Raw genomic sequence first — 26594 nt, 5'->3', positions numbered from 1 at the left:
GAAGGTACCGATATCAAATTTAGTATGGGAAATTCGGAGACATTGTTGGCTGGTGTTAAAGCCAACTAGTAGAGTATATAAAGGCCACTCAATATATATAAAGATGAGCGACTATGTAACGTGATGAGGTCCTGGGTAGTGAAAGCAAGGATATGATTATTGATAGTGATGGTATTCTTTGACTAGGTGACTGGTCACGCGTACTAGACGTAGATGGGTTACGACGAGTTATTCGTGAGGAGCTCATAACTCTTGATACACTATACATTTAGGGTCCAAGAAAATGTACCATGACTAGAAGAAAATTGTAATTGTGAGAAAAGAAAGAACTATTTTCTATTTTTCTTAACTTGTTTCTAACTATTTGACTTCTTGGCCATGTTAGGACAACCATTTGTGACTTGCAAGACCACCACAACCACTCGAGATTTCAAAGTGGAATATAATAACAGTGAATTTTATGACGGAACTACCTCAAACAATAAGAAGTTATAATTATAAGTGGAAAAATTTAAATAGGCTTTCATAGTAAGCATACTTCTTACTTGTCAATACTTCAATAGTGAGGTGATATATGCACAAATATACATGAATTGAAATTTGTCTGACTCCATAGTATTTTATTGTCCATTATTTTTGAAAGAGGATCACAATTTACTTCACGCTTTTGGAAATCTTTTCAAGAATTATTGAGTACACGAGTAGATCTTTGTACTGTATTTCCTCTCCAAACAGACGGGCAGTCTGAACATACTATACAAATCTCGGAGGGCATGTTGAAAGCTTGAATATTTGCTCTTGGAGGTAGTTGGGATGATTCCCATTGTTAAGCTAAATTTACCTACAACGATAGCTTTCAGTTAGAGTAGTAAGATGGCATTGTATGAAACAGTGTGACGATGTCGCTTCCTTATTAGATGATTAATAAACAATGATTTTAAGGTGTTAGGTTCAGACTTAGTAGTATAAGAATCTATTGATAAGGTCCAGTCAATCAGACCGATATTACTTACATCACCAAGCAGAATAAACTCTTGTGCAGATGAGAAAATCAGATTTAGAATTTACAATTAGAGACCAAGTGATCATACGAGTCTCTCTTGTGAAAGGCGTGGTGCAATTGGAAAAGGAGGAAATATAAATCCAAGGTTTATAAGATTATAAGAGATACTTGAAGGGATGGAAGTCATCGCTTACCGTTCAGTACTTATTCCTGAGTTGTTTTATTATATATATATATATATTATATATATTATATATATATATATAATATATATATATATATATATATATAATATATATATACAAAACAAAAAAGAGCATATTGGACTCCTCTCATGTGCGTGAAACACCAATTACGCAACTTGATGAGAAGTTAACTTATGACGAAGAGTCAATCGCCATTGTTGACAGACAAATAAGAAAGTTACGATCAAAAGAAATTGTGTCCGTGAAAAAGTCTTGTGGGAAAATCCTATTGTTGAAGAAGTTATTTGGGAATCAGAAGATGATATGCGAGTAAACTATTTTCACATACCTTAGTCTCCAGGTACACCGCTTATTTAAATTCGGGGACTAAATTTCTTAAGGTGGAGAGAATGTAATACCCCATATTTAATAATAGGTATTTAAGTACTTAGAAAAAGAAAAAAAAGGATAGAAGTCAATAAACTAAAAAGCCCATGAAGATCTGGCGAGAAATTAAGGGGCAAGAGATTAAGAAAAAAAAAGGAACAAAAGAGAACCCCAATTACACAAGAGTAAGAGAACTTCTGCCGCACAAGAGCTTATGCCCCAACCAAAGCTATACAAAAATCTCAAATACACCAAAAATTAAAATACTGAAGTTTAAAAGATGGGGATATTCACTGGCATTGAGACGTGAAGGATAGAAGAAGGAATCATCAAGTATTTTCGTGCCGAAAGCTTCTCGCGTGAAACACAGATGCAAAGACAATTTGTTTAAGAAATTTTTCAATTCGAAGGTAAACTTTCTTACTTACAATTTGCTTAAGTTTATCATCGGGGTGTATGTAATTTCATTAGGTACTAAAAGAAGTATTGTCGACTGTAATCCTCTATGGTTTAGGCTTATACGAATATTTGGCATAATCTGGTGCGGAAGAAAAATTGAAAGAACAAATTGTACAAATAAGTTGGAATTGATAGATTATAGACTAGTTGAAGTGCTCATGCATGAGTAAATATAATTCGGCGAATTGATGGTAGAATATGAAACTTGGAGGATTGGGTATTCTAAATTAGTTATGAATTAGCCTAAACGAGGCAATTGACATGAGATCAACATTATGTGAATATAGATTGATTGGAGGAAGTTGTACGAATTGCTCGAGGTGAAGCATTTGGTATTTTGGCACGAGTACGGTGAGTAGTAACCCTTCCGCAATTTGTATTTTCATAACCTGCATGGTTTAAATATGATTTTGAAAATAAAATGTGTTACCGAATATTTGAAATTGCATGTGGGACAAGTCCTTTACTTGATATGGTACTGAATAGTTTACTTGAGATGTTTACAATTATTTAAAATGTTCTCACTGTTACTAGACATGATTTACTGTTACTTGAGATTTGATTACCGTCACCGAAATTGGATTACATGATTTGATAAGAATTGAAATGCTAGGTACTATTTCGAAAATGCTTTCATGTGAAAATTTACTATTTATAAAGAAAAGTATAAATGAGAGGAGACCTTGAAGGATCCCGTAGCTAACGGCGGGTTCGTTAGACTTGGTGCACCTTGTATTTACAGATTACCGATTACAGTTATAGCCCTCGCTAGTGAGAAGGTAGAACTAGCGTACAGTTACAGTTTTCCCTCGAGTAGGGACCTACAGTTATATTTGACTCCTTTTACGAAGGGGTCCACACAGTGATACATATTACATGATCCTTTCTTGGAAACCTCCCAAAACATAAGATTTGATATGAAAATGTTTATAGAATTTATTACCGAATTGTTAGTTGATTCCTACTTACATGAAAAGAGACAAGATTGATTATTGTTACCGATTCTGAAAAAGGCATTTTTCATGATATTTTATGATTATTATACAAGCATATTTTCTGAGTTGTCCCCATTAAAAAAAAATAGGTTGTGGTTAAGTGTTATTACTCACTGAGCTAGCGACTCACTCCCCGCTATTTATTTTTTTAGAAATCGCAGGTGACGCTGGTGAGGATTTCGATAACTATAGCGCACGAGTTGACATATTCTGGTGAGCCCCGCATCACTTCGCGTGGGCAACAAGTTATTTGCTTTCTTTGGTACTTTTCTTTTGAAAACTCTTAGAGTCGCTCCATAGTCATTTTTTTGTGTCATGAGTATTCCTTTATTATTTTAGAACTATAATTAGTATTAGACTTCCTTATCATATTTTGGAGATGAATGTAGTATTACTGTGGTAAAATTGATTGATTAATAGCGGTGGATAAATTTTTTATTAGCTGATGAGCATTAGGAGATACTTTGGTTGATATAGGTTGGTTCTGTTGTTGATTCTGAGACAGGGTAAATTTTTGGATAGTCCTAAAACAGGGAAAACTCTGCCCGATTTTCTGTAAATTCCCGTTAAGGCTTGCTTTGGGATCCTACCCCTTAGCGCCGGTCATGGCCCTAAATCGGGTCGTGACAAGAGATTACCTTCTTGACGTTCAATCTTCTTGAGTTCGAGTTCTAGAGTTCCTTCTCTCAACAATGATGCCCCAATCAAATATCTAAATGATTTGGAGGATTTACCCATGTTAATAAGATGTTAGGAAATTGAAATTAACTTAGAATCACCATTAGAACTTACCTTGGGTGGTGGAGGGACCCTTAAGGAGTTAGGTTTTTGAGAGTTTCCCTTTCTAGAGCAAGTTTTTATGTTTTGGGGACTGTGGGGGACGAAGTAGGGCTTTAAAAACGACCCCCCATGAGTGTGCCCGCGCACCTGTAGACCTGACCGCGCTATTGGCAGTAACACTGTCTCAAAAGAAGAGCGACCGTGCTCGGGGCGCGCTCAGGGCGCGCATATCGCATACTATTCTATAAAATGCGCATAACTTCTTGCAAAGAGATCCGTTCGGGCTCCATAATATATCGTTGGAAAGCTATTTCAAAGGCCTAGAACTTTCATGCTTTGAGGTTTCCCAAATTCACTACACATTTTCACTAAAACCGGATGGAAGACAGACCTTCTGCAAACTTAGTCGATTTTGTCAAATCTTATGCACCTCACTTTCCATCTTAATTTTGAAACAACTATTTTACCCATAATCATCCCGATGGGACTTCAGATGTCCAAATTATAACCCTACTACTCCTTTAACTTATTCATACCTAAGCCGAATTTACGGGGCGTTACACCCTTCAATTCGCTTAATAAGGTTTTGGACTCTTTTTGAACGAAACTGGTTCATTTCATAACGGATAAATTCAAAAGGATTTGGGATTAAATGGGACTCTCATCTTAATCATGATCCAAATATAATCATTCAAAATTAGTTTTACCCCATGCACAAGATTATTCATAAATCATTTAAAACTCTATTTCAATTATTGATCATCGATACTGAACTCAAGTTTGATCACAATATTTATATTTATAAATATACATACTTATAACAAAATATAGGTATATGTTTATTAAGTGACCCAAAACCTTTCGCACCTCTTGAGCTTTGAAATTGACTCAAAAGACATGATCGGATTCAGAATATCATGCATAATTGTGGATTATAGAAGAAAACATCTCTTGGCATCTATTTTTTTTAAATTTATTTTTGGAACAAAGCATTTAAAGAATGAGATGACCATTAAGTGATATATATCCTTGAACAGAGATATTAAAGAAGAGAAAATATTGTGTATGTGTTTTGATAGGTCTTTTGAGTAGAAGTCATACAAGGAAAAGATGTTCGCTAGCAATCAATAACGGATAAGCAATGACTTCTGATAAAGAAATCCTTAAAGCCACTAGAAAGGGTTTATGATTATACAACCATATTTGATTATAGTCACTTGTGGACATGGATTTATAATATTGCTTAATGTTTTTAAAGGTAGCAGCGAAATCATATCCCATTTTCTGATAATGATTATAGTCACTTGGTTTATGATAATGATTATAGTCACTTATCAACAACGGATAAGCAATGACTTCTGATAATGATTATAGTCAATTGGCATTGCTTGGAAATCATATCCCATTTTCTTATTGTCCAAACAGTCACGGACTTTTACGAGATAAGGGTTTTTCTTCTCGTCGTAGAAGAAGAACTCAGTGTTCAAAGAATCTGGCGTGTTGATGTCCTTGCGTTTTCCTCCTAATGTTTTCCATATTGTCCACATGCGATCTACATTTGCATGGTGACTATAGAAAGCAGGATCCTTACCGGCTGAATAGAAATTTCCCATATCTTCACCGTTTTTACAGTTATTCTCAATAGGCTTACAACCACATCATGAATGGCCTCCCATATCACTAATGATATATACATCATAGACCGTTCAGTTCATGCAAACGGAACAACAAGGCTACCTTCATCAAACAAAACCAGATTCGAAAGAATTCCCATAGTAAGAGACTTACTCAATGATAGGTATAAATGTACCATGAATAAGTTGGGTTTTTTTTTTTTAAAAAAAATAATCTGTCTTTAGGTGACGGTGGGTTTGGCATGGACCCCTACCATGTAAATTAAAATCCAGAGGTAAACANGTAAACACATTAAGGAGGGGGGCATAAAACCTAACCTCCACTAAAACAAAAGGAAATGAAGGCATATTCCTGGACTCATGAAGAAGGATATACAATGAAGATCCTATTGTTTGAATAAGTTGGTTTTCTCGGTTGATATGGTATTAATATGATCAAAATAAAGAATATAATATACGTATTTACCTGATAGTATAGAAGAAAATAGTTATATGAACTTAAATGAATGATCCTTAGGTGGATCAAAGATTTGCGAAATTAGACCCTTCAGTAATAACCTGAAAATAGTCACTCACTAATGATGCAAAAAGAACATCTCATTCCAAATATTCGTACACCATTATAATTAATCAAATAAAATTAATTAATATTTCATTGTCCAGGAGTGTCTCTTTTCTTAATTTTGTCACTGTCTTATTTCTCAGTTTGATTCTGTTAAATACAAATTTCAATAACATGACATGCACGCGAAACTATGTGCTATTAGTTTAATACTAATGTAGGGTATAAATTAGAAATAAATGTTTAAAGACTAAGGGGATAACGATGCATTACCATTAATTATAAAATTAACACTATTTTCATCGCAGGCTAATATAATTTTTCAGGCTGCTTGATAATGCCCCTAGGTGATCAATATCTTAAATCTTGGTACACGAATCATTATATACTTAAAGTATCTACCCAAATAGATGTTAGTAGACAGATATAGAATGCAATTAAACTATAGTTATTGTTAATCTCTTACTACTGGAACGCACTCAACTATAGGGTATCAATATATCACCGTGTCAAATATCGTGGTATTCGAATAGACTCATTCTACCAAAAAGTGTAGCATTTAATTATGAGAAATTACAGAAATATACGTTTTACAGAAGCTACATATGAGATAATGTCTATCAAGACTCTGGATAGACATACCTATGATACCCCTGCTACACTTGAGCATTTCTCCAGAAAAACGAGTGTCACTTATTCCGTCATATTTAGGGTATGGCAACTTGGGGTATGTATATGACCACACCCCAAGTTGCCATACCCATATGGGTGGAGTCAAAGTCAATTATGTATGCAAATTTCTCACAACAATTGATTGAAGATTTAAACCAAGCGTGAAGATTGTGGTATATCACTAATTTGAGAATTTATGCTTGGAGGGCATTCAGTTTATTGGGTTATGGACTGTGGAGGTTTGCTCCGGATATGAGGATCGTTCTTGTGAGTCATGGGAAAAAGGGGTTATTATGGATCCTTGAAAGGCTATTAGCCTAGTACGGTGCGTTCAGAAGCGGCTCGAGGTCGGTGGGTGGATTTAAATATGAATATGAGCTCTATATCAGGCCAGATGTGTTCATTTCAGCATAGCACTCCTTATGGAGATATTGGATGTTATCTCGTTGTAGGCTATTTCATGTAATGAGTAATAGAAGACGTGCATATCCCATAAGAAAGAATTTGAAACAGTGTTAATCAATAACCAGAATTAATTATAAAGAACATATATTCAATAAATATATATTTAAACCTGATTATATCTGCCCGAGGGTTTTCAAGGTAGCCTTGCTGATGCTTATTGGTAATCAATATGAATAAGAAATCAAAATCAGAAAATAATACGTATGCACCAAGGATATCTTAAATCTTATGAAAATATGGCTTTAATAAGGTCTGATAGTACCCATTAAAATATAATTTGGTTTTATCAAAATAATACTATTCTACACACTCGGAGGAGGCCACTTGGGTTCACATAGCATTATTTAAAATGATTCATAGTCCAATTTACGGACTAGTAATACGATTAATATTAGATTCAAACTCGTTATATTGAAGTCGCCCTTGATTTAATTTACGCAATACTTAAAAATTGCGTAAATGACTGAGAGTAATATTTATCAATCTCTCGTAACTCAATATGACGAGTTTGAATCTAATATTAATCGTCATCTTATTTAACTGTCTATAATCAATACACATCCGTAAGGAACCATCTTTCTTCTTCACAAATAACACAGGTGCTCCCTACAGTGATGTACAAGGTCTGATAAAGCCTTTTTCAAGCAAGTCCTTTAGTGTAGCAGACAGAATAAATGTGTAATTTATACCCAATTCGAATGTCTTTCAGTTCCCGACAACAAGAGGAATATCTTACATTGTTAACAACAGGTATATAAATATGCATGTCTCGTAATTGTTAACAAGAGGAATATCTCTTGCATTCAAATAAGATGTACCATTAGCCCCCTCACCTAGTGTTGTTACACCATTAGCTCCATCAATTGATTTTGATACCTAATTTGTTCTACGGATATATTTATTATCATACAAGTATACTAAGATATTCCGTTAGTCATGACACCTACATACGAATTGATTTAGGTATGTAGGGTATTTTCATATAGCGAGTAAATACCCGAAACAGTATTTGGAGTTTAGGGAGTACTAAGTATATTTTTATATTTCTTACCTCCAATTTGGTATCTTAATTAATATGGTCCGACAAACAGTGCTCCATTGAGTTATGGACCGTAACTAATTAAATTACATTCACCCACCTATTTAGTAAAAATGGCCGAGCACATCGGAAGACTAAGCTTAATATTAGGCAAAATACATGTTTATCCATTGACCTTGCACCCAAATCCCTGTTACACACCTCTCTATTACGGGCGATCTTTTACACCCAACCTTTTAGAAGCGTGTCAATGACACACCATTTTGCTTAGCTGGCACGTGCATGTTTAACACAAAAAATAAGAGCGTGAGAACGATAAAATTTTTGTCCAAAATCTTATTTAAGTGCCATCTGTCAAAAATTAAACCAAAATAGAAATTAGTCTAAAAAACAAACACAAAAATAAAGAAAAAACAAGAGGAAGAAAAGGGAAAGACCATCTGGTCTGAGCAATTCGTTGACAACTTCCCCCATAAAAAAGATAAAGCCCAATCTATAAATTTACACCTTAACATTCAATTAAATAAGGTAATTTAGTCATCTTCTCTATCTTTTCCGTCTCCATTCAGAAATTTCGACGATTTATGATGGTGTGGAATTTTTGAATCACCATTTGGGAGGAGAAAGTTTCGAACCTCTATTGTTGGGGTTTCTTGAGTTTTTGAATCAGCCAGTGCCGGAGAAATCTCGCATCAATGTTGGAAACTATTTGGACCGAATTGTTGAGCTTGTTTACGGAATTAAATTTTTGTTACTATTCTGAAATTTATTTTAACATTTATTGGGCTTAAATTTTTGAATCAGCTGCTGGGTTTTTCAAAATTCGAACATGTATAAAAAAATTTTGAATTACAATTTTAAATTGTCGGTTCAATGGATGTAGAGGTGATGTGATGAGTTGGTGGTCACCTGCGATGATGTGCAGGAGAGATGGGGGAGCAGAGAGCTGATTCTCCGATGAGTTGGATGAGGAGTCCTTTTCTTTTTCTTTATTTTTTGAATAAAAATTGGATGGATTCTTTTATTTTTCTATTTTTAAGTTAGTGACATGTGTCACAACCTTATTCATGCGTGACACACACATGTTTAGAAAAAGTGGTCAAACACAGAAGTGGTGTGTCATTGACACACTTCTAAAAGGTTGGGTGTGTAAAAGATTGCCCGTGGTAGAGAGGTGTGTAACAGAGATTTGGGTGCAAGGTCAATGGGTTAACTATGTATTTTGCCTATATCTTTATTCTATCGTATAAAATTAAATATTTGAATTCACCAGTATTATTATTCTTTGATCTTGTAGGTTAAACTCAAATCATGTTTGATTTAACATTGATAGCACAACGAGTACTGAAAAGGCTTGCATTCAACAATCTGCAAGTAAAAAATTTCATCAAGCTCAAAACAGGAAGTTTAGTGCAATATAGCCAGTAATCCGGAGATCCCTGTATCATGCTTAATTAGAAAAATTACTATTTGGGTAGTACATACCTATCATCATAAAGAACAATATGATGACCCAAACATACCAATATAATTACTATCATTTCCTAGAGAATCAGACATATCTTTGATACCATCAGTTATCTGGGTTGATATCGTATTATTATGTCATTTCAAGACCATTTCTCCTCGGCCCCAGTTTTCACTAGGAAAATGAATAGGATATTAATGTGGCCAAAGAAATTTTACACTTATATGTTAGTCATTTCATTGTGTTTTCCCCTAGATAATACCTATTTGTAGACATATACCCTATGTTTACACACTAGAGCCCGTTATTGTTTTAGGGCGTCGGAGAATATTTCCTTCCGCCGTGGGATGGAGCTAGACCCGGATCGCCTGATATTTGTCTTTTGATAAGGGTTTATCTGCATAGTTGTGCATGATATTTCGGTTCATGTATTTGGAGTTTAGGGAGTACTAAGTATATTTTTACCATCAGTTAAATATAATACGAGACAATTACTCTAAATAAATTCTCCCTACTCATTATATTAGTGTGTACATTGCAAATAGGTACAAATCATGCAATGCAATTAACTTAAGTTGATACTGGGGGTTACCTGTTTGGGCCCGATCGGCATCTAATATAAATATTTATTAGATTCCAATACCATTCTAATAATAATACGACCTTGAATAATAACGTTGTCAGACCTACTCTCGGACAACATACCTATTTTCAATGCCATCAAAATCAGAATGTATCACATCTACCGTGCATAGATTATTTAAATAATGCTATGTGAACCCAAGTGGTTATTGGTAATATATTTGTTACTTGGCAGCTTGTCAATTTGTAATACCCTCTATTTTTAGTAAGGGTGTCTTGGTCATTAGCAAATAATAATAAGAAACTACTAAAAAAAAAAAACAATGAAACTAAATAAAAGAAACCAAAAAAAAAAAAAAGAATACAAGTGGGCTTAGCCCATTAATGTGACATAAGTCACAAGGGTTAGAAAAATCTGCCAAATTGAAAAAATGGGCAAGGAGAAAAGGGACGAAGCATTCTGCTTCAAGAAAACGAGAAGAAAAAAAACAGAAACAGAGAAGGGAAGAAAGAGAAAAGAAGAAAAGAGAGGAAGAAGAACAAAGCTTTGGACAAAGGCTTTAAGAAGAATTGGGGCTTGATATTGGAAGTATTAAAGTTCTCCTTCGACTCAAGAGGTTAACCTTCTTCTTCTCATCTGTTGAATTATTTCACTGCATCTATGCAATTTCATGTAGTACAAAAGAATTTCCATATCAGTTTTTTTTATAAATAAATAAGTTATTACCATGGACAGTAGGGCTGTAAAGGTTTGGTTTAGGTACTGATAGGTCTAATTTTTGAGAAATAAAGTATACTAAATAGTTTGAAATTGATAGAATTATGGACTAGTTCTATGATTAAATATAAATTTACAAACTAAGACTCAAACATGAAACCCGATGATTGAGTATTCTAAATCAGTGATGGATTTAGCTGTAACGACCCGACCTGTCTTTTTAAGAATTAGCGTCTCGTTCAACGGCTTAAGACCTCGAGGAGCTTCGTAATACGCATTATGACCCGCATGTATGGTCAAGTTTGGTTTTTCGTAAGATTCAGGGTTAAATTTAAAGAAAATCAAAATCTTATTTTTGAAGCAAATGGAAAGAGTTGACCGACGAGTTGACTTTTGAGCAAAAGACCCCAAATTAGAATTGTAATGATTTCAATAGCTCCGCATGGTGATTTCGGACTTAGACGTGTGTCCGAATTTGGATTTGGAAGTCCACAGGACAATTCAGTGCATTTTGGCGAAATAAGAAAGTTGACGTATTCTAATTATATTATTTTATATGTGGAAGAGGTTTATTACCATGATGAATACCAATTGGATATAACAGCAAGTGTACGAGGCGTACTATAAGATATATGGGGTCTAAGGAAAGTCCTATGTCTAAGCCAAGTTGGAAAATTTCGTAATATACTAAAGTTGCAAATGAGTACGTACAAGACCTTACTTTGGAAGAGCATATCTACATTATATACGAAGTTGTGTGATGCAAAGCCTATCAAATTAAAGATCTTTGAGTCTAGTTTCTAATGCATCAAACCGTTCGTCATTTGGAGGTGTATACAGAAAGTTATGACCATTTTACCGGACCTGTATCATAAGCGCGCCCAGGCTCGCGGCCGCGCCGATTCGAAAGTTTTCTGCCTGTGAGCGCGGCAGGAGCCCGGCAAGGCACGTAAAATCCCTATAATGCCCCTGGGCAGTGTAAAAACCGAAGGGATCTTCTTTAGTAAGTTCATCTGCTGAAAAGAGAATTCTCACTTAAATTAAATTAAGAGGTTGCTAAACTCAGATATTAACTATACATGCATATCTATGTAGTATGTCATCATCATTTAGATGGACAAGTGCAGCTTCCTTGCCTTGCAAAATTATAAAGTATCAGCAGGCACTAACTTGTCACCACTGATTCAATAACTTCTTTGGGTATTCAGCTTTCATTGTGCATAATTTAAGTGGGCCTCTATCTTCAACACACCGGGTTTTTAAAAAGAACAATCCACCTCCCTCCTCATGTGACTTAGTCATACAGACTTAAGACTAAACTCATATAAGTTAGTTACGATATTCTAGAGGGCCAAAGGAACTCCTAAGAAGTTAAAACCTAAATTCAGAATTCAAGAGCAAGATTTGATAGATAGACGTCCCTGCAACCTCCCGGTTGGGAAAGCTCAGGATAAAAGAAATCAATGGTCAGATTGCTAAATCTACAAAATTGAACAGATGCCTCTAGGCAAGATCTGGTTATAAAATGTATGCCTTCCTTTTTTGGTCATTCAAGCTCGGATTTGGGCGATTTCAAAGGGGGTTTTCACAATTTCGACTTGGGTAAGTGTTCTATATCCGGAGGTGATTACATTACATAAATCTATATCAATATTCATCATTTATTTCGGATTTGGATGAAAGAAATTGTAGTTTTTGTAAAACTTTCCAAAAATGAAAATTTAGGATTTGAAGTCCATTTGACATTGGAATTCGATAATTTTTATATGGTTGAACTCGTATCGGAATGGGTTGTCGGATTTTATGAGTTTCGTCGGAGTCCGAGACATCGGCCCCACGGGCAATTTTGAGCTAAATTTCGGATTTTTATTCGGAAAATGTGTAAATTCATATGGAATGAGCTCCTACGATTCGTGTTGAGTATTTTGAATTATTTATGACTAGATTTGAGAATTTTGGGCACGAATTCGCGAGGCAAAGGCTTGTTGGAATCTTGAATTGGTTGCAAAGCGATGTAAGTATCTTGCCTAACCTTGTGTGGAGGACTTCCCTTTAGGATTTGAGTTTTCTATGTTGATTGTAGTTCGTGTACGTGAGGTGACGAGTACGTACTCGGACTTATTTGTGGGAAAATTGCCTTTAGGGTTCTTAGGTCCTTATGTGGAAAGTACCCCGTTATGATTGGGTTTCCTAGTTGCTTAAATTGCCTCTATATGCTCCATATGACGTTGTTAGCTTTCCTCTAATTATTACGTGTTACATTGACCCTTAATTGCCTTTCTTATCGTTTTGATACTTCTTGATTGTGAGTTCCTCTATGACTTCATGCAAATAGGTTACATGTACAATTGTTGTGGTTACCGGTGTAGTTATTACGTGCTTATTATGTCTTGTTGTTTAGTTGAGGTTTCACTGTGAAGTTAATTGTTAGTACAAGTTGGTTACAGTTGATTCCCTTGCCGGGGCATATTTAATTCTTATTGTTGGTTCCCTTGCCGGGACGTGTTGATTCTTGTTGTTGCCTCCCTTGTCGGGATATTGTTGTTTCCTTATTATTTCCTTGCGGGATTCTTTTGAGATTGGTGTTGATTTGTTTATGGGATCGGGTTGCACGCTGCAATAATATTATATGGGACCGGGTTGCACGCCACAACAATATTATATGGGATCGGGTTGCACGCCGCAACAATATTATATGATTTGGATCGGGTTGCACGCCGCAACAATATTATATGATTTGGATCGGGTTGCACGCCGCAACAGTACTATATGATTGGGATCTGGTTGCACGCCGCAACAATATTATATTATTTGGATCGGGTTGCACGCCGCAACATTACTATATGATTTGGATCGGGTTGCACGCCGCAACAGTACTATATGATTGGGATTGGGTTGCACGCCGCAACAAGAAAGAATAAAAGTGAATACTGATTCTTATGGTGAGAACGAGAGTAAAAGCACGAAGGGTGATGCTGTGCACTTTTTGCTGCTGTGTTTATTTGTTGTTATCAATTCAAAATTTTAAACTGGTTAATTCCCTTATTGTGTTGATCCTTTGTGTTAGAACCCACAATGTTTTCAATACCTCACCTTATTATATATATACACGTTCCATTACTTCAAACTTCAATAATTGTTACATCTTTAATTTAATTAGTTTCTCAATTATATCCCCTTAAACCGTCTGAGGTTGTATTTTTCTTAAAAAGGAATTTCTACTAAGTTTTAAGTTATTAACTCATGTTAAAGGCAATAATCCATTCGATGTTGTATTTTAAATTAAAAGGGGTACCTTCTTTACTCAAAGGATTTCCAAATAAACAACTTCATCTTTTCTCGCTGGCTTTCTTAATTAGCTTAGAAATTGTAATTTTACTTGTATTAGGTAAATGGAACTTCTTGGACATATTGAGTGCATTGTACGGACGTTATGTATTGTATAGCATGTGGATTTTGTTGTTAAAAGTGAAATGAAAAATGAAATATGGGGGCACAAGGTGCCATGTGTGCTGAAGGTTCGGAAGTTGAGATTATGATATGAGAAATCGAGGGTTGAGATGGTTGGGATTGTGTACAAGACATGATGTGATTGATTTAGTTGGCATTGCCTCCTTTATTTGGATACATTCTTACTTGTCTATGTTCCTGTTATGTCAGTGTTGATTTACTTGGTTATCGTTCGTTACTACCCGTGTTCTCCCTTTATTGCTCAAACTGTTTGTATTTTTATTTCTCTCCGCTGTTGGTATTACCACACCATCTTTAGCTCGATATTTTACTATCATATCCTGTTCATTTCATTTGACTAGTAGGTGTCTTGACTGTTCCTCGTCACTACCCCGCCGAGGTTAGGCTTACCTAGTTTAGAGACTAGGTGCCATCACGACTCCTTTGGAGGGATTTTGGGGTCGTGACAAATTGGTATCAGAGCTCTAGGTTCATAGGTGCTACAAGTCATAAGCGAGTTTAGTAGAGTCTTGCGAATCGGTATGGAGACGTCTGTACTTATCTTCGAGAGGCTACAGAACTGATAGGAAATTTTCACTTCTTTCATTCTTTATCGTGCGATATTGATTCAGCTTGACGCGTATATCTCATGTTCTTTTGCATCTACTCGTATATGAAATTGCGCACTCGTTAATAACTATGCGCCAATGGTCTGTGATACTACAGAGGGGTTATAAGGGAGCCAGGGTTGCTCAATCGTTGTTACCACGTGTTACCAAGATTGAAGATGCGGAAGTATTGAGAGATCATTTAGTAGTGCACATGGAGGTGCAGCAGGTTCTGACATCTGGTTGATAAGTATGATCTTAAGAAGGCTTAATTAGTTGCCTAATCATCACAATCATGGCATGGTCACGAGGTGGAAGTAGATCTGAAGATAGTCGGTGGTATTAAAGACTATGTGGTTCATATGGGATTTCTATTTAGCGAAGGGTACAACTAGCAACCGAGACACAGGAGGAAGTGAGTTTAACTGTCATGAGGATGACAAGCACCGAATAAATGGCTTGAGGTGTCTTATGACTGGTGTTGTACGAGCGGTGAAGGTTAGTATTGTGGATCGTCGGAAAAGTGTCCTATGATTTCGCACCAAGTGAGGGGAATCCACTATCAACGATCAAACTGCGGGGTCATGTGTTATATCAATTTTGGCCTGAGATGTATTTATGTGGTATTGAAAGGTTTTTCAAAACTGGTATATGATTAAGAGCTAAGATTTGAATGGGATGATGATGGGACTTGAGATATTCCCGCGTCCTTAATAATTCTACATTTCAGTATGAACGGGGTCATGGAAATAATTTCAGTATACTCGTAGTACTTAAGTTAATCATAACACTCGCGTGGGGAAGTCATCTTTTAATGCACCAGTGGCACGGAATTTCCTTCAATGGTTATTTATGTTATCCGGCAGAGATTCAGTATGAGCCGTCGAACTGCGGATGGGCTGTTATGAATATGGTGATATTAGGAACATTATGAAGAAAAAAAAAATTCCCACACTTGGGAGAAACCTATTTCATCATAATACTCGGACCACGTACTCCATTACAGTTACTACTCTACTTACACTACCAATTAGGGGTGGAGGAAAAGCGGGTAGATGACGCCTAATAGGTGGAGGCCTGACCCATTGATATACTTGTATGGTATAGCGGAGGTCGCTACACCAGATGGTGTCGTTACAAGTACGATCTCGAGTTATTATAAAGTAACAATTTTCTTGACTTGATTCGGTTCTGAGTATCGAGGCAAGTCCTCCTAATATGCTCCAATCATGAGTAAGCTTCGTAATCTTAAAATTTCTTATGTGAATACTTCTGTTGGGAGATTATATGGAGATAGCTATGTCTATCATTATGTGTTGGTCACTAAAAATAGTTGTGAGGCTAAAAGTGACTTTTGTTAATCAATTTGATGAGTTTGATGTAATTTCTAAATAGTTGATTTCAGTTGTAAATTATATGCCCTACCGGTATGAGGGATCATTGTATGTTGTAATTTTGTTTAACAGAAATTATTTGAAAGAATGAAGAGAGGAAATGGAAAATTTTAGTTGGCACAATGTGCAAAATACTTGTGATTCAGAGTTGAGGACAAGATCCTCACATTTTTATATGATATGAAATATTTAAACCGGACTACAAGCTGCGGTGGATGTTATATAAGGACGAGGTCCTAGTGGTGAAAGTTTATATGTTTAAATGCTCCTTTTACGAAATTAAAATTTATACTATAGCACTTATAGGGAGTCATGCCTATTAGGCTTATTTGAAAATTTTTGTATGAATATCTTTGTGCATAATTTGCCAAATTTTTATTGTGTTTTAGCCTACGAAGTGAGTGCCCAGGTGGCGTTAATTGTGAATCTTTAATTTGGGTAAGTAATTATGAGGTTTTCATACCTTGTTGTGAGTAAAGTGGAGGCTTGAAACGAGACTTTGATAACATGAGGTTAATTAGCGATGTTGTAATCGATTATGAACAACTATTAAGACCAGAGAAGTGGTTATGGTCATGCATATGATGCGTTTCATGTCGAGATATCATTATGATAATGCAGTGCTTGTAATGCGGAGATTGGTGTTATTGATATATGTATTCTGGTGCTTTGTTGGGTTATGGATGTGTTGTCAGGAGTTGTTTTGGTGTTACTCTAACAGGTGGATGGCCCAATTACTGTAACGACCCGGCCGGTCGTTTTTGGAATTTACGCCCCGATCCCCTATTAACTGCTTTCCCCAAGTTTATTTTTGCTATTTTTTTAATTGGCGGGATGTTCGGTTTTGAGTTTCGGAGAGTTTTGGGACACTTAGTCCCTAAATGAGAGCTTAAGTGTTGGAAAGTTGACCGTAGTCGGAACAGTGTGAATACGGCCTCGGAATGGAAATCCGATGATTCTGTTAGCTTCGTTGGGTGATTTTAGGGTTAGGAGCGTGTTCTGATGGTGTTTTAGAGGCCTGTAGCTAATTTAGGCTTGCAATGCCGAAAGTCGAATTTTTGAAGTTTCCGGTCCGATAGTGAGATTTTGATCTAAGGGTCCGAATGTAATTCCGAAAGTTGGAGTAGCTCCGTAGTGTTGAATGTGACGTGCTTGCAAAATTTCAGGTCATTCGGACGAGATTTGATAGACTTTTTGATCGAAAGCATAAGTTAAGAGTTCTTGGAGTTCTTAGGCTTGAATCCTATGTTAAATTAGTGATTTGATGTTGTTGTGAGCGTTCCGAAGTTTTGAACAAGTTTGAACAATGTCATGGGACGTGTTAGTACAATTGGTTTGAAGTCCCAGGGACTCGTGTGAGTTCCGGGTAGGTTCCGGGATGTTTTTAGGCCGAAAATCATAGCTGTTGCAGGTCTAGAAGAGTTGCAGTCCTTGGAACCCACCAGTGCGGTCCGCACAAAATCCAGTGCGTCCGCGGTGGGGGCTGTGCGGCCGCACAAAATGCAGTGCGGTCCGCGGTGAGGAAAATTTCACTGGTCCTACTTCGGAAGCTCATATCTTTTTATCTACAAGGAATTTTTGGATGACCCAAAAACAAAAGTTGTAGCCCTTCGTGTATAGTTTCCAGAAAAGTAAAGAAATCGCAATTTGGACATATGTAGAGAAAGCTATGGCCAAAATACTAAAGCCTGTCATTGCAATCAAAACCTGTGCGGACAGCAGTCGTTTTTGTGCGAACAACACTGGTTTGTGCGGTCCGCAGTCATTTTTGTGCGGTCCGCAGTGGTGGAAATCCGGGGGGTGCTCTATAAATACGAGGTTTTGGGTTTTATTTCATATTTTGACCTAGAGAGCTCGGATTTTGGCGATTTTTTGAAGGTTTTTCAAGAAATTCATCGGGGTAAGTGATTCTAACTCAGATTTCGCTAGAGTACATGAATCAATCATTGAATTCATCATTTAATTCGTGATTTGGGATGGAATTTGCGAAGAAAACTTGTGAAATCTTTCAAAAATGTAAGATGATGATTTGAAGGACCAAATGGTATCAGAATTGGATAATTTTGGTATGGTTACTCGTGAGGATATGAGGATTCTGAAAATGTAAATTTTACCCGATTCCGAGACGTTGGCCCGAGGGGAATTTTGGTTATTTTACCTAATTTCACATCTTAGCTTTGAATTTAATTATAGAATCAGTTATTTGAAGTGTTATTTACATTATGAAATTGAATTGAATAGTTGGGACATTTGGAGTCAGATACTCGTGGCAAAGGCGTGGTTTCGGGTTGACTTGCAATTGTTCGAGGTAAGTGGCTTGTCTAACCTTGTGCGGGGGACCTTTCCCATTAGGATTGATACTGTGGTAATTGAAATGCCTCGTACGTGAGGTGACAAGCGCGTACTTGAGCTAATTGTTGGAAACCCGGTTTTTCATTGCAAATAGCCTTGAATTGTGTTCTTTTTCTTGCTTATGCTATTTGGAAACTAAACCCGGTGTTAGCCTAGAGAAGCATATCTACTTGACTAAGTTGCGTTATTTGCCTTAACTGCCTTATTTGTATTACGTGAATCATGCTAGGTTAGGGTTACCTGCTTCACTTTGATATGAAATTGATTGGATTGAATTCTTGTTGTTACTGCGTATTTACTTTGGGACTACGGGACGGTATCCCAGGAGCTCCTCTGATTTTTACTTTGGGAGTACGGAATCGCATTCCGGGAGATCCTCCTGCACATTTGTGAGTTGGACTACGGGACTGCACCCGGGAGATTCCACTGGATATGATATTTATATTTAGGGACTACATGACGGTATCCTGGGAGATTCCCGATTGTTATCTTGGAGCTGAGCTGTATTCTCTTCTGTGTTTTACTTGTCTCTATAATAGTTGTTGCTGTCCTTCATCTCTTGTGATATTTATTTACTCTATTTATTTCATACTGTTAAACCTTATATCTTATTTAACCTCAGTAGGGCCCTGACCTTCCTCGTCACTACCCAACCGAGGTTAGGCTTGGCACTTACTGAGTACCGCTGTGGTGTACTCATTCCCTTTCCACGCATGTTTTTCATGTGCAGATCTAGGTACTTCGACTCAGTCCTACCACCCCTGAGGCGAGGCGACTGCTATAGCGACTTCGAGGTATATCTGCCGCATCCGCAGACCGAGGAGTCTCTTTTTATTCCAGCTGTTTAGTATTAGCCCTTCTGTATTTCAGTTCTTGTTAGACATTCTGGAGTTAGAGCTATGTAGTACTTGTTAGCTTGTGATTCATGGTTTTCCGGGTCTTGGATTTATGTATTGGTTTTGAGAATTAAATATGGTGTATGCCGAGCGGCACATCTAACCACTGTTTATTTTCCTTATTTCCTTTTTAAGTTATTTACTTTCGCAAATTTTGGTTTCTTTTCCGTAATTTAGGCTTACCTAGTCGTAGAAACTAGGTGCCGTCACGATGGTTCACGGAGGGCGAACCGGGGTCGTGACAAGATGGTATCAGAGCTCTATGTTCATAGGAGTCATGAATCACAAGTCAATTTATTAGAGTCTCGTTGATCGGTACGGAGACGTCTGTACATATCTACGAGAGGCTATGTAACTGTTAGGAAAATTACGTTTCATTTGATTTCCTTGTCGTGCGAGATTTTGATATCACAATTCTAAACTTCTGTCTTTTATTCTCTCACAGATGGTGAGGACACGCGCTACTCGAGATGACGAGGCACCCGTGCCCCCTACTAGAGCCGTCAGAGGCCGGGGCCGGGGTAGAGGCCGAGGACGCGCTCGAGGTGCTGCCAGAGCACCCGTGCGAGCTGCCTCCGAGGTACCACCAGCAGTACCAGCCGGAGTCCAGACACCTGATACGTCTGCCACTACTACTCCAGCACTCCAGGAGACTTTGGCACAATTTATGAGCATGTACACCACTTTGGCTCAGGCAGGGTTGCTTCCCCTTGCTGTAGCCACATCCCAGGCCGGGGGAGGAGTACAGACTCCCGCCACCCGCACTCCTGAGCAGCGAGTTCATGTTAAGCAGGTCCCAGAGATTATTCTTGCGCCCCTGCAGTACTAGTTCAGCCTGAGGACAGGGCAGCGACTTCAGAGGATGAGCAACGGAGACTTGAGAGGTTCAAGAAATATGATCCTTCGGTATTCAGTGGGTTAGCATCAGAGGATGCCTTGGAATTTCTGGAGGAGTGCTACCGTATTCTCCGTACTATGGGCATATCGGGATCGAGCGAGGTTTCCTTCACTACCTTCCAGCTTCGAGGAGCCGCCTATCAGTGGTGGCATGCTTATGAGTTAGACAGTCCGGATGAGGCAGCTTCCCTGACTTAGGCTCAGTTTTCAGATATGTTCACGAGGGAGTATGTCCCCCAGAGTCTTAGGGACGCCTGGCACACGAATTTTGAGCATTTGCGCCATGGTACTATGACTGTCTCGGAGTATGCTGTCTGTTACATTGACTTGGCTAGACATGCACCAGCTTTGGTGTCTACGATTCGCGAGAAGGTTCGCCGGTTCATTGAGGGGCTTATTCCCAGCATCAGATCTAGCATGGCTCGTGAGTTAGAGATGGATATATCTTATCATCAGGTGGTGAGCATTGCTAGGAGGATTGAGGGTATGCATGCTAGGGACAAAGAGGAGAGGGAGGCCAAGAGGTCTCGAGAGTCGGGCCATTATTCTGGTGCTCGTTCCCCAGCTGCAGGTCGTCATGGTAGGGGTCATATGGGTCGCCCCGTTCATTCATCTCTTCCAGCAGCCAGTGGTATTCCAGCTCCACCTAGGCCTTAGGAGCCTTATTTTGCACCTCCAGTCTCTAGTGCACCTCCTGCGCGGGGTGCTTCCAGTGGTCAGTCCAGCAGACCTGGCCCGAGCCAGTTGCAGCCGCCACGTCCTCCTAGAGCTTGTTTTGAGTGTGGTGACACATGCCACATGGTGAGGGATTTCCCCAGACTTAGGAGGGGTGCACCTCCGCAGACTCCTCAGCCACAGCAGGCCCCGCAGAGCTCTCAGGCTATGGTCCCAGCACCAGTTCCTACTCCACCAGCCCAGCCAGCCAGAGGTAGAGGTCGGGGAGGTAGAGGTCGCCCTCGAGGGGGAGGCCAGGCCAGATATTATGCTCTTCCAGGCCGTACTGAGGCTGTCGCCTCCGATTTTGTCATCACAAGTACTATCTTGGTCTGTCACAGAGATGCATCGGTTCTATTCGATCCAGGCTCCACTTATTCTTATGTGTCTTCTTATTTTACTTCGCATTTGGGTGTACCTCGGGATTCTTTGAGTTCCCCAGTTGATGTTTCTGCTCCTGTGGGGGTTTCTCTTGTTGTGGACCGCGTTTACCGGTTATGTTTGGTTATTCTTGGTGGTTTTGAGACCAGAGCTGACTTGTTATTGCTCAGTATGGTTGATTTTGATATTATCTTGGGCATGGATTGGTTATTGCCCTATTATGCTATTCTTGATTGTCACGCCAAAACCGTGACACTGGCCATGCCAGGTGTACCGCGTATTGAGTGGAGGGGTGCTTTAGGTCACACTCCCAGTAGAGTTATTTCTTTCCTTAAGGCTCAGCGTATGGTTGAGAAAGGTTGTTTTGCGTACTTAGCTTATGTGAGGGATGCCAGTTTGGATACTCCTTCTGTTGATTCAGTCCCAGTAGTACGGGATTTCCCTGATGTGTTTCCAGCTGATCTTCCGGGCATGCCACCCGATAGAGACATTGATTTTGGCATTGATCTGTTGTTGGGCACTCAGCCCATTTCTATCCCTCCGTACTGTATGGCTCCTCCTGAGTTGAAGGAGTTGAAGGTGCAATTGCAGGAATTACTTGATAAGGGTTTTATTCGGCCTAGTGTATCGCCTTGGGGTGCTCCTGTGTTATTTGTGAAGAAGAAGGATGGTTCTATGCGCATGTGTATTGATTACCACCAGTTGAATAAGGTGACAGTGAAGAACTGCTATCCTTTGCCTCGTATTGATGACCTGTTCGACCAGTTGCAGGGTACTTGTATGTTCTCTAAGATCGACTTGCGTTCAGGCTATCATCAGTTGAAGATTCGGGAGCTAGATATCCCGAAGACTGCCTTCAGGACTCGGTATGGTCATTACGAGTTCCTTGTAATGTCTTTTGGGCTGACTAATGCCCCAACAGCCTTCATGCATCTGATGCACAGTTTTTTCTGGCCATATCTTGATTCGTTCGTGATCGTTTTTATTGATGACATTCTGGTATATTCCCGGAGTCAGGGAGATCATGAACAGCACCTGAGGACAGTGCTCCAGACCTTGAGAGAGAAGAAGTTGTATGCTAAGTTCTCAAAATGTGAGTTTTGGTTGGACTCCGTGGCGTTTTTGGGTCATTTGGTCTCGAGAGAGGGTATTTAGATGGATCCGAAGAAAGAGGAGGCCGTGCAGAGTTGGCCCAGACCATCCTCAGCTACAGAGATACGTAGTTTTCTTGGCATGGCGGGTTATTACCGTCGATTTGTTCAGGGGTTTTGATCTATTGCAGCACCTATGACCAGACTGACCCAGAAGGGTGCTCCGTTCCAGTGGACGGAAGAGTGCGAGGAGAGCTTTCAAAAGCTCAAGACAGCCCTGACTACAGCCCCAGTTTTGATATTGCCTACCAGTTCGGGGTCTTATACTGTCTATTGCGATGCCTCGAGAGTTGGCCTTGGAGCGGTATTGATGCAGGACGGTAGAGTGATTGCCTACGCGTCCAGACAGTTGAAGATATATGAGAAGAATTATCATGTCCATGATCTCGAGTTAGCTGCCATTGTTCATGCCTTGAAGATCTAGCGTCATTACTTGTACGGCGTGCCTTGTGAGATCTATACTGATCACCGGAGTTTGCAACATCTGTTCAAGTAGAAGGACCTTAATTTGCATCAGAGGAGATGGCTAGAGCTGCTGAAGGATTATGATATCACTATCTTGTATCACGCGGGCAAGGCCAATGTGGTGGCCGATGCTTTGAGCCGCCGGGCAGAGAGTTTGGGGAGTTTGGCTTATTTACCAGTGGCAGAGAGGCCTATGGTGATGGATGTTCAGGCCCTAGCCAGCCAGTTTGTGAGATTGGATCTTTCGGAGCCCAGTCGGGTTCTAGCTTGTGTAGTCTCTCGGTCTTCCTTGTTTGATCGTATCCGGGAGCGTCAGTTTGATGACCCTCATTTGCTTGTCCTCAAGGACAAAGTGTTGCATGGCGATGCTCGAGATGTGACTATTGGTGATGATGGANATTCTTGTCCATTAGATAAGAAAATAGTAAGAAATATTCAGAAAGAATAATTCCCCCTATTTAATTAAAAGCAGGATATAGAGTAACTTTCAAAGCTAAAATTTATTAGGAACTAGAAACAAAAGCCATTGTAATGACTGGGCAGAAATTTAAAGAACTGAACAACTGACTGAAATGAAAAGAAAAAGATCTGAAATGGATTCAGTTCTCTGCTGAGCTCTCCTTCTCTCGATGCCCTTTCCGAATTTCTGAGACGTCCATTTTATAAGCACTCCATAGCTAGTTATGCTTTGGTTATGAGTTTTGTTATGGGTTGATTATGGATCTTGGTTATAGATCGGTTATGGGTCTATTATGAAAGTCCCTTCGTAGATTGTCTTCTTTGCCTTGTTTATTTACTCCATCACAGCTTACTTTTCTCCTTTGATGCGCTATTTCTTAAAATCTTCCTTGATTCTGCATCACTTGCTTTGCAATCTTTCCTACATAATTTACTAAAAGTTAGGGAAGAATATGATAATTTCTTTATTTTTACAGAGAAAATTATATATTAAAAATCAAGTAAAATACACTTATCAACAGTCCGAGCGCACTATTCAGATTCTTGAGCATATGCTCCGTGCGTGTGTGATTGAGTTTGGAGGTTCTTGGGATCAGTTCTTTCCATTGGCGGAGTTTGCCTACAACAACAGCTATCAGTCCAGCATTCAGATGGCATCGTACGAGGCCTAATATGGTAGGCGATGTAGATCTCCGGTGGGTTGGTTCGAGCCAGGTGAGGCTAGATTATTGGGCACAGACTTGGTCCAGGATTCTTTGGAGAGAGTCAAGGTGATTCAGGATCGACTCCGTACAGCCCAGTCCAGGCAGAAGAGTTACGCGGGCCGGAAGGTTCGTGATGTTTCCTATATGGTTGGAGAGCGGGTTCTGCTTCGGTTTTCGCCTATGAAGGGTGTTATGAGATTTGGGAAGAAGGGGAAGTTGAGTCCGAGGTTTATTGGCCCTTTTGAGATATTGAGGCGTGTTGGGGAGGTTGCATACGAGCTTGCCTTACCTCCCAGCTTGGCAGGAGTTCATCTGGTATTTCGTGTTTCGATGCACCGAAGGTATCACGGTGACCCGTCGCACATGTTAGATTTCAGCTTAGTCCAGTTGGAGAAGGATCTATCTTATGTTGAGGAGCCAGTGGAAATATTGGACAGGAAGGTTAGGAAGTTGAGGTCAAAGAACATTGCATCAGTGAAGGTTCAGTGGCGGGGTCACCCGGTCGAGGAGGCGACCTGGGAGACCGAGCAGGATATGCGCAGCCAGTACCCTCATCTTTTCACTACTTCAGGTATGTCTTTGTGCTCGTTCGAGGACGAACGAATGTTTAAGTGTGGGAGGATGTAACGACCCGGCCGGTCGTTTTTAGAATTTACGCCCCGGTTGGCGGAGATTTATATCCGAGAGATTGTCCGTCTGCATGGTATTCCAGTTTCCATCATTTCAGACAGAGGTACTCAGTTCACATTGCAGTTTTGGAGAGCCGTACAGCAAGATTTGGGTACTCGGGTGGAGTTGAGCACGGCATTTCACCCTCAGACGGATGCGCACTATTCAGATTCTTGAGCATATGCTCCGTGCGTGTGTGATTGAGTTTGGAGGTTCTTGGGATCAGTTCTTTCCATTGGCGGAGTTTGCCTACAACAACAGCTATCAGTCCAGCATTTAGATGGCATCGTACGAGGCCTAATATGGTAGGCGATGTAGATCTCCGGTGGGTTGGTTCGAGCCAGGTGAGGCTAGATTATTGGGCACAGACTTGGTCCAGGATTCTTTGGAGAGAGTCAAGGTGATTCAGGATCGACTCCGTACAGCCCAGTCCAGGCAGAAGAGTTACGCGGGCCGGAAGGTTCGTGATGTTTCCTATATGGTTGGAGAGCGGGTTCTGCTTCGGGTTTCGCCTATGAAGGGTGTTATGAGATTTGGGAAGAAGGGGAAGTTGAGTCCGAGGTTTATTGGCCCTTTTGAGATATTGAGGCGTGTTGGGGAGGTTGCATACGAGCTTGCCTTACCTCCCAGCTTGGCAGGAGTTCATCTGGTATTTCGTGTTTCGATGCTCCGGAGGTATCACGGTGACCCGTCGCACGTGTTAGATTTCAGCTTAGTCCAGTTGGAGAAGGATCTATCTTATGTTGAGGAGCCAGTGGAAATATTGGACAGGAAGGTTAGGAAGTTGAGGTCAAAGAACATTGCATCAGTGAAGGTTCAGTGGCGGGGTCACCCGGTCGAGGAGGCGACCTGGGAGACCGAGCAGGATATGCGCAGCCAGTACCCTCATCTTTTCACTACTTCAGGTATGTCTTTGTGCTCGTTCGAGGACGAACGAATGTTTAAGTGTGGGAGGATGTAACGACCCGGCCGGTCGTTTTTAGAATTTACGCCCCGATCCCCTGTTAACTGCTTTTCCCAAGTTTATTTCTGCTATTTTTTAATTGCCGGGATGTTCGGTTTTGAGTTTCGGACAGTTTTGGGACACTTAGTCCCTAAATGAGAGCTTAAGTATTGGAAAGTTGACTGTAGTCAGAACAGTGTGAAGACGGCCTCAAAATGGAAATCCGATGATTCCATTTGCTTCGTTGGGTGATTTCGGGGTTAGGAGCGTGTTCGGATGGTGTTTTAGTGGCCCGTAGCTAATTTAGGCTTGAAATTCCGAAAGTCGAATTTTTGAAGTTTCCGGTCCGATAGTGAGATTTTGATCTAAGGGTCCGAATGGAATTCCGAAAGTTGGAGTAGCTCCGTAGTGTTGAATGTGACGTGCTTGCAAAATTTCAGGTCATTCGGACGAGATTTGATAGACTTTTTGATTGAAAGCATAAGTTAAGAGTACTTGGAGTTCTTAGGCTTGAATCCTATGTTAAGTTAGTGATTTGATGTTATTGTAAGCGTTTCGAAGT

At 39.4% G+C, this 26594-nt stretch overlaps 1 long non-coding RNA gene across 1 annotated transcript; it reads left to right on the top strand.

Annotated features, from left to right (window-relative positions):
• The first annotated feature begins 2347 nt into the window (after nucleotides 1–2347).
• Nucleotides 2348–3470, top strand: LOC109241674. The gene is made up of 2 exons (XR_002070268.1): nucleotides 2348–2385; nucleotides 3182–3470. It is a non-coding gene; the product is annotated as an uncharacterized LOC109241674 (long non-coding RNA).
• The last annotated feature ends 23124 nt before the right edge of the window (nucleotides 3471–26594 follow it).

This window comes from Nicotiana attenuata, unplaced genomic scaffold (genome assembly GCF_001879085.1).
Source record: "Nicotiana attenuata strain UT unplaced genomic scaffold, NIATTr2, whole genome shotgun sequence".
NCBI lineage: Eukaryota > Viridiplantae > Streptophyta > Magnoliopsida > Solanales > Solanaceae > Nicotiana > Nicotiana attenuata.
This window is presented reverse-complemented; position numbering and strand designations above follow the sequence as displayed.